This window comes from Nilaparvata lugens, chromosome 1 (assembly GCF_014356525.2).
Source record: "Nilaparvata lugens isolate BPH chromosome 1, ASM1435652v1, whole genome shotgun sequence".
Taxonomy (NCBI): Eukaryota; Metazoa; Arthropoda; class Insecta; order Hemiptera; family Delphacidae; genus Nilaparvata; species Nilaparvata lugens.
Genome location: NC_052504.1, coordinates 72,480,051 through 72,494,216, shown reverse-complemented (window position 1 = coordinate 72,494,216; position 14,166 = coordinate 72,480,051). Strand labels below are relative to the sequence as shown.

At 34.5% G+C, this 14,166-nt stretch overlaps 1 long non-coding RNA gene across 8 annotated transcripts in view; it reads right to left on the bottom strand.

Moving 5' to 3' along the window:
* Nucleotides 1–14,166, bottom strand: part of LOC111049953 — a 189,379-nt gene extending 175,213 nt beyond the window's left edge. For 4 of the 8 annotated variants that reach the window (XR_005573163.1, XR_005573160.1, XR_005573162.1 and 1 more), the window contains exons 1-3: nucleotides 10,858–11,195; nucleotides 9,343–9,506; nucleotides 7,876–7,962 (exon numbers count right to left, since the gene is read on the bottom strand). This is a non-coding gene — a long non-coding RNA (uncharacterized LOC111049953). Of the gene's footprint in view, nucleotides 1–7,875; nucleotides 7,963–9,342; nucleotides 9,507–10,857; nucleotides 11,199–12,634; nucleotides 12,751–13,828 lie in introns of those variants that run through there. The other 4 variants (XR_005573165.1, XR_005573164.1, XR_005573158.1 and 1 more) reach the window with 4 other exon arrangements.

Below are 14,166 nucleotides of genomic sequence, written 5' to 3'. Positions count from 1 at the left end.
TTAACAGTGGCAATTTCCTGAAAAATCATAGCGTGCAGTGTTTGCTGTTTTCTACAGTTAATATTCTCCAAGCCAGGTTGATAATATACCTTCAGTTGAGCCAAATATATATGACGGCTGAGGCATAAAAAAATTTATACATTGGGCTTGTTGAGTTGAAACTTTCTATGATTCTCTCTGTAAAGTAGCTTATCTTCCGTTCTCACTCGTTGAATCTACATTATTTAGACAGTCCAATATGAAAATTCAGTAGATTCTAAAGATGAAAGCCATGCAAACATACAAATTAAGGAAGAGTAAGTATGCATAAAAGGTAGGAAAATCATGAAAGTGTTTCACATTTAACCACAAAGTACCCTACCGTATAAGATTAATTGAAAGATGATTCATCATCTTCTATTATTTTTGTTAACAAATCGATTTTTCACCTCCACTCGCATCTTGTCATTCATTACACAAGGTTGGCAGAAGCTTTTCTTTATGTCGATTGAAATTGATTTTGATTAGGGCACCAAAAGAACAGATCATTTTCTATTTGAAGCATTCAAAGAGTGAGGCAATTCAATCCATTTGGAAGTAAAAGGAAATCACAGTGCGATTTGAACAGTGGATAGTAACTTTAGAATTCAGTTGCTCAATTCATTTCGGCTTGATACTATCATTTGTAATTATAGTTGATCAGAAGTATGCATTGTATATAATGTTTATATTTCAGTTTGACTAATCTTCTATCACAGTCTCGCTTTCATTCATAAACATGATAATCCTAAATACGTTGATTACCTTAAAGATGTAGCTTATCTTACGTCGAACAATGTACAATACAAACAATTTCCATTAAATTACTATTATGATGATCATTGGAATTTCTGCCTGTGATTGAGAAAAAGTCATTTTATGAGCATTGAAATTCATACATAGAAAAAGTTGCATTATTACTAGAAATTTTGTTATTTTTATAGGTACTGTACATTGATTTTTGTGATTATAGAGATCAACTACTTTATTCTGAATCAGGATAAGGATGAATAGGGAAATTGTGAGATGGGGATAACATCCATAGTTACATAGCATCAATTTGAAAGCTCTGATAATAATGATTTGAATGGAACTGCGATTCTGGCTTGGTATTGCCTCTTCATGTTCAGTGAGAATAGAAAGCTTCAGAGTAATTCGTTCTCACTATATGTGATAATATTGGTAATATTTGGTAACATTTGTTAATATTTCAACCGAATGTGCAACAAATTAATCTACTTTCAGCTTGAAAATTTTCAACTTATCAGGAGTACAGTGTTATCATATAGTATGTCAGGTAGGCCCACCCTTTTATTTTTTTTGTTCACGTGATCTGATGATATTCATTCCATTATCAAGAGCTTAAATCATAAAGAGTGATGAAACAAGATAAAACACAAGAAAAGCTATGAAAAGAAATTTTGAATCTTCATTTTTCACAAAATAAGGATAAGATGAAGGAGTCGGACACATTTTGAAACTAGAGTTATCAAATTGTGTTAACTCTGACTCGTATGGAGAAGGCACACTTCAAATATTAATATAATTAATTCTGTGAGCAAACAACGAAATCCTGATTTTTATCATGAGCATGGTAAAATCAAGAAAATCGTAATATTTTTTAGAATATTGAAAAGTGAAAATCTATATACAGCGCATGTCAAAACAATAGACAAAATTAATTGTTTCGAGGCCATAGTGTAAATGAGATGCAATGTAGACAGCAGTATTATTCTGTTTACTATGGTGAAGGGAGTCAGCCGCGTCGGCTGTTTCCCCTTCCACAGCGTCAACTTGAATCACAAATACATAACAATATACATCAATGGATTCACAATGAATGTGGCTACAATAATTATTTGTCACATTGTTCTTTAAAATTACTTGCTTCGAAGTTAATCGGAGAAAACAAAAAAATCAAATCGCAAACCGCTAAATTTTTACATATATTATTTTATCAAGAAAACTGTTAATTTTATTGAAAAAATGAATATAACTAGTATTGTAGTCCATAATGTAACGAATCGAATGGCATATAATAGAACTGTTTCCGATCAATGGGTACAGAGATAATTGATTTTCCGTGATTACCTGCATTTTTCAACTTTGAGGGGGGCTAGGGGGGAAAGCTCCAAGGGGATTTCTTGGGACTTTTGGGAGAATGACCCTCTGGGAGGGTTCTATCGATGGTAAAAGATTCACCTTTTATTTAATTTTCGGATCGAAAAAACCTTTATTGACTGGGCTATTAGGAGAGCGGCTGTATGGTATGCATTGTGTACCAAATTGTATGCTAAAGGCTGGCAATTTACAAGATATTTGACTAAATTATTTCAAACGCAAGCAGCTGATTGCCTCTAGAAAGGCTGTAATGAAACACTGCTTGAATTATTCGAGGTGAGGTTGTCATTTTCACTATTTATAATCATGTGGCTTGCAGTTGCTGAATTTTTCAATCGTTCTGTATTTTGTTTTTGTTGATCCCAGCTTTTGATAGCATAAATGGTGGCACACCATTCAGCCGCCATCCTTGACTTTGAAACTCCTGAGGGGCCAAAATACGTTCTTCCGAGTACGTTTGACACTTAGAAAAAATTTCAATTATTTCTGAGAAACTTTCTAGCTTTCACCACCAACTTATCTTTTGAAACAAAAAAGTTTCTAGCATGTCGAAAATTTCACGTTTTCTGCTCGAAATGTCTCGACATTGATGAACATAATAATTAATTAAAAAATAACTATGGTTCGGATAAAAATGATCCAGGAACCAATAGAAAGAAGACATTCTTCCTAGATATATCTTCGATATAAAATGATCACGCATTACGACGCCCCATGATTCTGAGAGAAGTGATATTCAAAAGAAAAACAAATCTTTGCGATGTTTCCAGTTTAATCATAAAAATTAAATTTCTTTTTAATCCTTGAACCCTGAAACGTTTTTAGCACTACCAGGATATCGGGGATTATATTCTACATCCAATTTTGACATTGAATTGGAAATTTGCAATTTTACACGATTTGGCAACCCTGTAATTTCTTCAGATGGAGGGTCAAGTATCAACTTATTTTACATAATTATAAGAGGGATTTTGAATTATACATCTAAATGGTAACAATCGGAAGATATTGTTAATCAAAAACTAAAATTCATCAAAATTGATTTTTTCTTAAAATTTCACTCATTTTTGAAAAATCATAACTCAGTACTCATTGGAGATATAGAAATCCGAATGATCTCATTTTATTCAGAATTTTATAATCTAAAAAAAGCAAGAGCAAATTTTCCTGTCCGATTAGAAGATTTGGCATAAATAGCTGAAAACTGGAAAATGAGCCGAAAATACAAGGTTTTTGGGCCACCCTGCATCTAGCAAAAGGAAATTTTGCGTGAAGAAGTTGGTTCTGGACTTCTCTTATGTACCCAAATAATATATTGAAGAATCAGAACTACGATATAAATTTCATGTACCAATGTATATAGTGACTGGACTATAGGTTCCTGTGAACCATTTGGGCTGGGTAGAAAGGTGTTCTCATTCGTGGACCACTTGAGGTGTCGCAAAGCCATAGTTCACTCTGTATTTCAAGATCTATAAATACAGGTCACAATCCCGTGATGCATTGCAAAATCGCAATTTTGTGGGGTTCTAGTTCACCAATTTTCAAATTTTATCAGCTGTTATCATTATATATTGAACAACATGATGTGTTATTTTGTTATATTGTTTAAGGGATATTGCTTGGCTTTGAATTGTAAAATAAATTCTTCCGACAGAATAATAATATTTAGATTCCAACTAGCAACTGTATTGTTGATTTTCATATTTAATTGATTGGGAAATTTAAACTGTTTTTGAGGTTAGCTTTTTGTCTCAATGCCTTATGGATAATAACAAGTTACAAGAATAAGAACAATAATTGTTAATAATAAAAAAATTAATTATTGAACCATTTATTATTGAAATTTCATTATTAAGAAATTGAAAACCTAAATTTATATACTATCTGAACCAGAATATTTTTTTAAAAAGCATAATGCATGATTTTGTTATGAGCAGATTAGAATTTCAAATGTACGTCACCATAAAAAGCCCACATAATGGCCGCTCTATAAGGAGCTTCAGTGTCTTGACCTGGTTTTTATAGACCTTGCTGTATTTAGTTGGATAAGTATGAAGTATTTGCCCCCTGTGGGTGGGGGTGCTCTGAGTCGAACATCGAACTCAATAATTTGTTGAAAACCACAATACACCCACAGTATCCCTGCTTGTCGTAGGAGGCGACTAAAAGGGACCCCCTTTCCAAAGCCCTTCTTCTCCTTCTTAATATACGTTGGAACTTTTCATTTCTAGAATGTCACTTTCTCATCGGCTTAGCTTTGTGCCATTCTTTATTTATTTTTCTATCTGTCGGCCTTCCTTGGTCATATTCTTACCTCTTCTTAGGCCAGCCCAAGGTGTTATGTGGACCGTGCTGATGGGTGGTGCTTTTATATGATGTCTCTTGCCCAAATCCATGGGATCTGCCCCATCAGGGCGGGTTCCTTAATCTGAAAAAGGTGCATCAGGAACACAGGTAGTTCCGTTGCACTCTTATGTAGAGGCTATCAATATTGAGAAGGCTTCTACTGATCACGACATGTATAATTCTCAATCACATCATCCCAACTGGAGAGGAAGGATGAGATTCTCAGACCACTGCTCAAAGAAGGATGCCCAATCAGGCAAAACTTCTTGGGAGAGGTGAGGCTTTTGACCCTCAAAAGTATCGAAGGGGCAAAAAGAAAAACCCAAGAGACCAGAGATGGGTGAAACTCCAGGCACAAATGTGGGTCAAAAGACTGAGTCGAGGGTGGCCGGGCGCCCTAGAGGCAGTTTGGCGTCTCCTCTCTCAGCGGAAGGACCTTCAAAGAAGGCCAGGAGTGGAACTCATGTAGGTCACGAGGATCAATCAGTCTGAAGAGACTGCCAAGCATATAACACTGGATTATCACCAAACAACCAGGTGATGAATGGGATGTTAGCATAGGAAAAAACTACTGGTTCTTGTAAAGGACACAGGTACCTATTGGTTTGCCTAACATACTACTTGGGAACACAATAAGCTTCAGTTGACGTGTCGGGTTCTTTGAACCTTTGGTTCCTTGAATCCGTCCCTTCAAAAATAATAATAATGAAGTATTTCTGATATAATTTTAAATCTATTGTTTCTGAGTTAAATTAATAAAGATTTAATGTAGAGTTATAATATTCAACACCGGAAATTCTGTGAATAGCTGAATGGTTGGATAGCGGTACACTATCTTTAGAATAGTTATGATTATTTGTCTCCGCGACACCGCAAGTGGCTCCAGGAGGGTTGCAGGCACTCCCCCCATCAAATAAGAATGTTTGATAGTCAATGTTTGATAAACTGTACATGAGAACTCCAGCTACTCTAAGGATGTAGTCAAATGTTATGCCCAGATACTTGTACTGGTTAACTCGTTCTAGAACTCCAAAACTACAGCCAGTGGAAGTTTAGTCCTGACATGAGTAAAGTTTCAATACTCTAGGCCCGGAATCTTGCTGGTTGCGGGTGACAATGGGCATGTATTTGGTCTTTCTTGTATCAACTGTTAAGCAGTTGTGGTCAAACCATTGCATTATAATAAGCCTCATTCCAATTTTTTCCAGTTGAAACCACTGCTGTGTCGTCCGCAAATAATAAAAGTTTGCTATTAATGTTAAAGAGTATTAATGTAGATTAGGAAAAGAATTGGTCCAAGAGTACTTCCCTGCACAACACAATAATTAACTTTCTCCAATTCACTTCTGACATCATGATTTGAGCATATTGTTCTCTGTCTAGCAGATAGCTCTTGAACCACTTTAAAGCAGTTTCTTTGATATCCATAATGTCTAATCAGGACTAATTTTTCCCTGTGAACCAAGTCAAAGGCTTTCGCTAAGTCTAAATTAATTTATGTTTTCCTTTCTGTTATCTGCAATATATTTTGATAGATCAAAGAACACATCAGATGATTTTTTCAATTTTTGGAAAAATATTGAGACTTGAGAGGTACAATACTATATTGGCTTAAATACTGCATTACCTGAATATTAGCACATTTTCCCATCATTTTTGAAGTTATGGGGAGTAGAGAAATAGGACAGTAGTTTAGAGGAATAGTAGTGTAATAGCAGAAGAGTAGTCATTTTTGCGCCGGATTTATAAAATCTTGGATATTTTGAGTGTCTTGGAATTCACTTGTTAGTAAACTTAAATTGATTGAATGTTGAATAGTACGTATAAGGGTGTGGATGTTATCTTAATAAGTCTAGCTGGTATGCGATCATGACCAGGGGCGCTATTTCCTCTCATGCTGCCAACCACCTGTCTAATCTCATCTTGGGTAACAGACCGGAGCTCAAATAAAGACTCGACAGCATAATTGGAATCAAGAACTTCTACCTCACCCAAAATAGTTATGGAGTCAGCCAGGTGCTTTCCAACAGTGACAGACAAAGTACTTGGGCTATTGAAGTTGATTCTAACTTCAAAAACACTCTGTTGCATAGAAGACTCTCAATCTTTTGTGAATTCATTGACAAGGAAAGTAAGTTTTGTGTAGATCCACCGGAGATTTCCCATACTAATCCACGGCTTTAGTTTACTATTTCTTGCTGTAGCCAGTAACATTTTATAATTAGCATCTATTGTTTTCTGGACAGTTTCGGAGAAATGGCGAGTGGCCACATTCACATCATTCTCTCCAGTGACTAGATGCCAATTCTGCAATGAATAGCATTATTGCATTACTGATCTGTAATGCATAGCATTGCTGTAGCCAGTAACATTTTATAATTAGCATCTATTGTTTTCTGGACAGTTTCGGAGAAATGGCGAGTGGCCACATTCACATCATTCTCTCCAGTGACTAGGTGCCAATTCTGCAATGAATAGCATTATTGATCCCCTGCTAATCGCCCTTAAAAAAATACTCTTGCTTTTAAGTTGGTAATTTTCTTCTATTTGATATTATGTTCAGGCAAATGGCATACTGATCTGTCATAGCAGTTTGAACAATTGTTGTATATGCGTCAAAGGAATGGGGTATTTTAATAAAATAGTGGTCAATACACGTTCCACTGGCTGGACTGGTAACCTTATCTATACAGGCTGTCAAACCTGATTCATTCAAAATGTTGATATAATTTTCTTCTAGCGAGCCTGGAGTAATGTTCAGGGTGTCACAGCTAGAATTTGCATTCCTCCACTTGCATTCTTAAAAATGGTTATCTAGTTTGTTCACGGAAAGATGTCAGTTGGTGTTAGGGCTTCGATACACCGCAAGGAGTTCAATACTTCAAACATCAACAAGGCTTTCTAAAAACAATTACCGAAATTATCGGAAACTTTTCCAAGGTTTTGTTTCACTTGAAATAAGTTTGAAACTGCTTTAGGGATAGTCTTACACCGCCAACACATTCCATGATGGATGGACCTTGGTCCTGTTTTCAGTGTCATTCAAACTACCAGTAAGTAGTTGAGCACAGAACACGGAAACTTTTCTTTGTGCTAGTGTCTAAGGGCCACTTGCACAGTCAAAGTTTAAACCGAATACGATCAGCTGGTGGCTTAAACTCGAAATGAACCACATTATAACGAACAAGACTTGATATGGATTCAATCCAGTAAAAAATGAAATTTAGTTCAAACTGTCACTGTGCAAACGACACTAATATTTTAACAAAGAATATCAGGATAAAATGCATCATAATAGGATAGGTTTGTATTAGAATTTAAAGACAAATTAAAAAAATATATGTAGCCTATTGGTTTCAAACAATGAGCTAATAATTCTTGACTTACATGAACAGTTGAAGGCAATAAATGAATGATAATTGCACTCTTCAGGCTTCAGTTATATTTTTCCAACAAACTTAGTGTCAGGCGAGTCTGAAACATGAGATATAAGTGGAGTTTGACAGAAAATAGTAATTGGTGAGAAACAATATATAAGTAAAATGATTAATGGATGAAGATTATGTAATATGTGTCACTTCATATGCGACTGTCGGCCTCAGTAACTACATTTTAGCGCTATAGTTTTGTAATCAATTTTATATCACCATCCCAAACATGTTTAGTACCTCGAGATGCAAATACTCAATTGGCATTGCATTTTACTATGTAATAGTATTTTCTCATGTTGTAAAATTTGTATTGCTTTTATTAGATTTTTATTTTTCTAAGATGTTGTAATTTTATATTTCTGCCAATAAAACATTTTCATTTTCAGATTGGTGGATTTAATTACTGAACAGGGGCACAGAGGCCCGGAGGGCAGAAGACCAACGCTACATACTCGTCTGGTAAACATAATAATATACGACAAACCTATGTGTCGCTTCAAGAGTGTTTCTCACTCCACTGTTTGCATGGAATGAGTTGCCGAGTCGGCCAGCATGTCTACTGAATAGAAGAGAGCAAATCATGTACCAAGACGTCAAATAGTCATAGAATGAACTATTATTGTATAATATAATAATCATTTCTCATATTTGTTTATTATAATTTTTTCCATATCATGAAAAGTGATTAGGCTTATTTCAAACTTACATAACTTGATGCTTAGGATGTCATTCGTAAGTGCGATATCTCGAATGTGTGAGTATTTCAACTTTTTTTATTTGTGTTTATTATAAAATTGTCAACACATTTCATATAATATTACCATATTGCCATTTAAAAACAAAAACCTAACCTCCCTATTTACCTTTAAAACCTAATATTAAATACACTGGACAAATTGAAATCTCGCAGTATTGAGGCACTCCCAATGCTCAGACTTACTATCACAATGTTTTTTCATGGATAAATATGTCGACTACAAACTGTTAATAAAGCGCGGCTGGAGTCGTTACAGTCGTCGCTTAGGAATTGAACCTTTAGCTCTAAGAACTAATGCTTGACGAGTAAACTGTGAATTATTATTTAAAAAAAAAACTAAAAAAAAGAACGCTAACATTAGCAAGTCTACTTAGCCCATGATAAGTAGGAGAAATATCTGATAAATTTTACCTAGATTATGATCATAAGAATCATAGACCTTCAAATCATAGAATTGTAGAGCTGAGCGAAAATAAGAATTAAGTTTGGTTCGATTAAAATGAAGCTAACAACACTGATGCCAGCTACTCAGCCGTAATAAAACGTTTGAATGCTAATAAATATGATATAATAACTATAATCAAAAGGGAATATGTTGAGCTGAGCAATTATCAAAGTGAATTTTAAAATGAAAGTAGATAAGAAATATAAACTTTTATTGCTTACCAAAATAGTCTCCTCCAATAGACATTTTAGTAGGAACTAAATCTCTTTTTTCAAGATCATATCAAGATGATAGGCAATCATGTCTACGATCATTCCAAAATCCTAAACTGCCTTCTGATGCTGGTCCTTCAGTCTCTTGCACTAACTTGCACAAGTGAAGCCTTCTGTAATCACAAAAGGGATATAGTTGTTCAATTTTGTACATCATATGAAGAAAAAACACATCTGCAGAGATGACAGACCCAGAACGTACAAGATGTGCGTTGATCTATAATAAATAGAATTGGAAAGGGGTTGGAAGCATGGACGCTAATAAGTTATTCCTTGGATAGAGGATAAATTGAGATTGCACCTGCTACTCCCGTTAAAAGGGTAACTTGTAGCGCAGGCCTCTCTGAATGTAAAAAGTTGAAAAATCGCTTCCTGGTAGTTCGGAACCCACCTTAAGCTGCCCAGACCACTCACCTCATTTCTGATCATCATCATCCGTCTCCCAAACATTATCCTAAAGCTTAATTGGACATCATCCTCAACATAAAATTATTATGACGCAACGGTTGCATGCATTTCTCCTAAATAATTAATGTAAAATAATAGAATAATTAATGCTCAAACTGAATAAGATGAGTTCTCTTGATTCGATAGTTGTTTAGGTTGGTTCAACAAACACTACAGGAAAGTTATAGTCATGTACGGTACAGTACGGTGGGTGAATAAATAGATGCCTGGGCACTAATCCAGAGATTGAAAAAGATCAATCTTATCATTAATAAAAAGTGAATAATCTTATCTGTTCATTTTGTCTGATACTTTCCAGTTCATTTTGACAGGTACGGTGTACGGTAGAGTGAGTGAATTGGATATCAATCTTAATATTGAATCTGTTCGTTTTGTCCAATGAAAATTTCTGGATTCCAGTCAACTGGCCAATAAAATCGTGAGATTTTAAATTAGGCTACCTTAAATTTTTCTTGTGGGGCTATGCGTAATACCACTAAGCAGTCAACCATCGATGTTCATAGAGTTAATTTCACCAAAGCCATCAATGAAATTTAACCTAGTTTGTGTGCTAGACCCCAGATTGAGAACTTTTGTTCTGCCTTCGGTTTGTTTTCAACAAACCTTTACGTTTACGAAAGCGTTTTCTTTACAAACTGAATTAGCCTACTTAGGTACGGTAATGAATGAAGATCATTGCAAGTTTCTTCAAAAAATAAATTAGGCTTTCTTACTAAACAAACATAATTGAATTCTGTAATAATATCATCAATCTTGAGTTTGAAATAATTATAGAAGAATATGAGAATTATTATAATGAATCTGAAATTCAAGACCATACGTTGCTAAAAAAAGTTTAACATCATGAACTCACAAACGTAATATGCCTCAATGCAAAACTCAATTATATTAATTTCAGACAAAATAAACTGAAGTGCACACAGTTACCGTATTCTTTGATCTACAATACTATAATAGAATAGCCTCTATTTCAAATTATTAGTAAAATAAACTTACCGGTCACATTCATTTACAGGTACCGTAGCATTCCAACAAGAAAAAACTAATTATTGTTTCTGCCATTCACATTTAGCATAATAATTGAAACACGTGAACGTCTGAACGAGAGAAGAGAATAAAGCAATCTGCATTCTGCGTCTGCGGTCTAGGCCCTCATTCAAAAACTATCCAACATCCAAGTAAAAGAGGTCTTTCTCAGTGGGGGTTTGTGCTTCTTTCTCAGTGGGGGTCTGTACTTCTTTCTTACTTCTTCATCATTCAAAAATATTAAAATTCAAAAACTATTGTAACCTGTAACCTCTAATAAACGATTTACGATATTATTTAACGGTTAGGGTAGGGTGATCTATACATTACACAACACCGTAATGCGCATGCGCAGGTAACGCGTTTGTTGATTCAAGACCTTAGACCAGTTATAGAATAGACACGCTGAGAAGTCTAACCTCTGAAGCCAACATCTACTGCCAGATCTCCAAATCGTGACGTCATCATCGGAAAGAAAACTTTTAAATAGTGTCTATTTCAGAAGGATGTAAATTATTATTCATTAAAATGGTAAACTCCCGCTGGAATAGACACAATCTGCTATGGGAAACAATGTAAACAAACTCTACAGAAAAGTTTTATATCCGATGCTGAAGTTACGATTTGGCAATATGGCAGTAGATGTTAGCTTCATCGACTTTCAGTATGAATATACAATGGGCCTTGTCTATTCTATAACTGGTCTTCTCTACAACCTAGTAAGTAATGCTTTACTGTATTCGATGCAAAAATAAAATCTTCATCAGAATCACTCATTATAGCACACAAATTGGTTTTTCAAAACATGAACTCACGAATCAAGCTTTAAGCACAACTGTCGGCATGAACAGTCGATAGAAGCTGAGCGCTACTCCCTATTAGCATCGCTTCTCTCATCGTTGCTAGGATCGTTTATCACAGCTCCGACATAAACGTACCCTTAGTTTCCACTCGATCGGTTTTGTCTGTTTGTTTGTTTGTACCGCAGTTACAGTTATTGTCAGATTGGATGAAATCTGATATGCAAGTTCTTTGAAACAGGGCGCAGAAACGTATGTGTAACGATTTTCGATAAGACCTCTGGTTTTTTGTAATTTAAAAATACCTTAAACTAACCTCAATTCAGAAAGAATGTGCTTTGAAGATGTGCAGCAATTCATGTTATTATTTTTAAAAAAATCTTTATTGTATTGGAGTCTAATACTGCAGTTGTAGGAAGAAATTTGTATGTAAAGGTTAATTTTGTTGTTTTTCTTTTTGTGTTGTTGAGAAGTTGATATTGTGGTAATTATTCATATTGAATGAAAAAGACTAAGAAATTGTCAAAAAACCACATATTTATTGATACTTAGAAAGTCCGGTTTTGGTGATTACACTATTGTCAATCTCTGATAAATACCAAAACCAGTCTTTCTAAGTAGCCTATCAATGAATCTGTGGTTTTTGACAATTCTCAGTCTTTTTCATTTAAAAGGTAAAATGTGTATGTATTTCATATAAAGGAACCTCCTTGATAAGTCCAGTACCCTTCAAACAGTGTCTCTAGCACTTTCAATGGAGAAAATAATAGATGACATGGCTAAATCTTCACAATATTCTGTACTTATTTTACTGGCCCTTCTCATTAGATTGAAAGTTGTATTCATGAGCGAGGTCTACTGTTCGCAGAACTACTAGTTATCAATATCAAACTCAAGATATTTGATGAAAAATACAAAGTAGGCTATAAACACTTTCTAGTACTTACAGATTTGTTGAGATTCAAGTCTTTTTTGGAGAATCCATGATTATTCTTGTTCCAATGCATGTGATATTAAGCACCAATCTACTCAACAATGATTTGAAATGGAGCTCAAACACCAACACAATGCCAGGTTGTCCAACATTCACCAACATTAAATTCCCCACTCATCCAAAAAAATCCCTAAAACTGCGTCCTTGGGTTTCTATTGAGTTCGAAATGTTCTTCTAAAAGGACAACGTGTCATAGCTTCTTAAATATAATTTTTCGCTTCAGTTTTAGGAGGATATATCCAATCGATTTAACTGTTCATTATTGTTGAGAATAGCTAATCATATTTTATTTGTCAAGAAAATATATTTTTTAGAAATGCAATAATAAATTTTCATGATTGAGATACAATATTTTGTCAATTAGTTGAATTTCTACATTGTTGATAAACGATGTGGCAACATCGCAGAGATTGAAAAAGATCAATCTTATCATTAATAAAAATTTCCAGTTCATTTTGACAGGTACGGTGTACGGTAGAGTGAGTGGAATTGGATATCAATCTTAATATTGAATCTGTTCGTTTTGTCCAATGAAAATTCTGGATTCCAGTCAACTGGCCAATAAAATCGTGAGATTTTAAATTAGGCTACCTTAAATTTTTCTTGTGGGGCTATGCGTAATACCACTAAGCAGTCAACCATCGATGTTCATAGAGTTAATTTCACCAAAGCCATCAATGAAATTTAACCTAGTTTGTGTGCTAGACCCCAGATTGAGAACTTTTGTTCTGCCTTCGGTTTGTTTTCAACAAACCTTTACGTTTACGAAAGCGTTTTCTTTACAAACTGAATTAGCCTACTTAGGTACGGTAATGAATGAAGATCATTGCAAGTTTCTTCAAAAAATAAATTAGGCTTTCTTACTAAACAAACATAATTGAATTCTGTAATAATATCATCAATCTTGAGTTTGAAATAATTATAGAAGAATATGAGAATTATTATAATGAATCTGAAATTCAAGACCATACGTTGCTAAAAAAAGTTTAACATCATGAACTCACAAACGTAATATGCCTCAATGCAAAACTCAATTATATTAATTTCAGACAAAATAAACTGAAGTGCACACAGTTACCGTATTCTTTGATCTACAATACTATAATAGAATAGCCTCTATTTCAAATTATTAGTAAAATAAACTTACCGGTCACATTCATTTACAGGTACCGTAGCATTCCAACAAGAAAAAACTAATTATTGTTTCTGCCATTCACATTTAGCATAATAATTGAAACACGTGAACGTCTGAACGAGAGAAGAGAATAAAGCAATCTGCATTCTGCGTCTGCGGTCTAGGCCCTCATTCAAAAACTATCCAACATCCAAGTAAAAGAGGTCTTTCTCAGTGGGGGTTTGTGCTTCTTTCTCAGTGGGGGTCTGTACTTCTTTCTTACTTCTTCATCATTCAAAAATATTAAAATTCAAAAACTATTGTAACCTGTAACCTCTAATAAACGATTTACGATATTATTTAACGGTTAG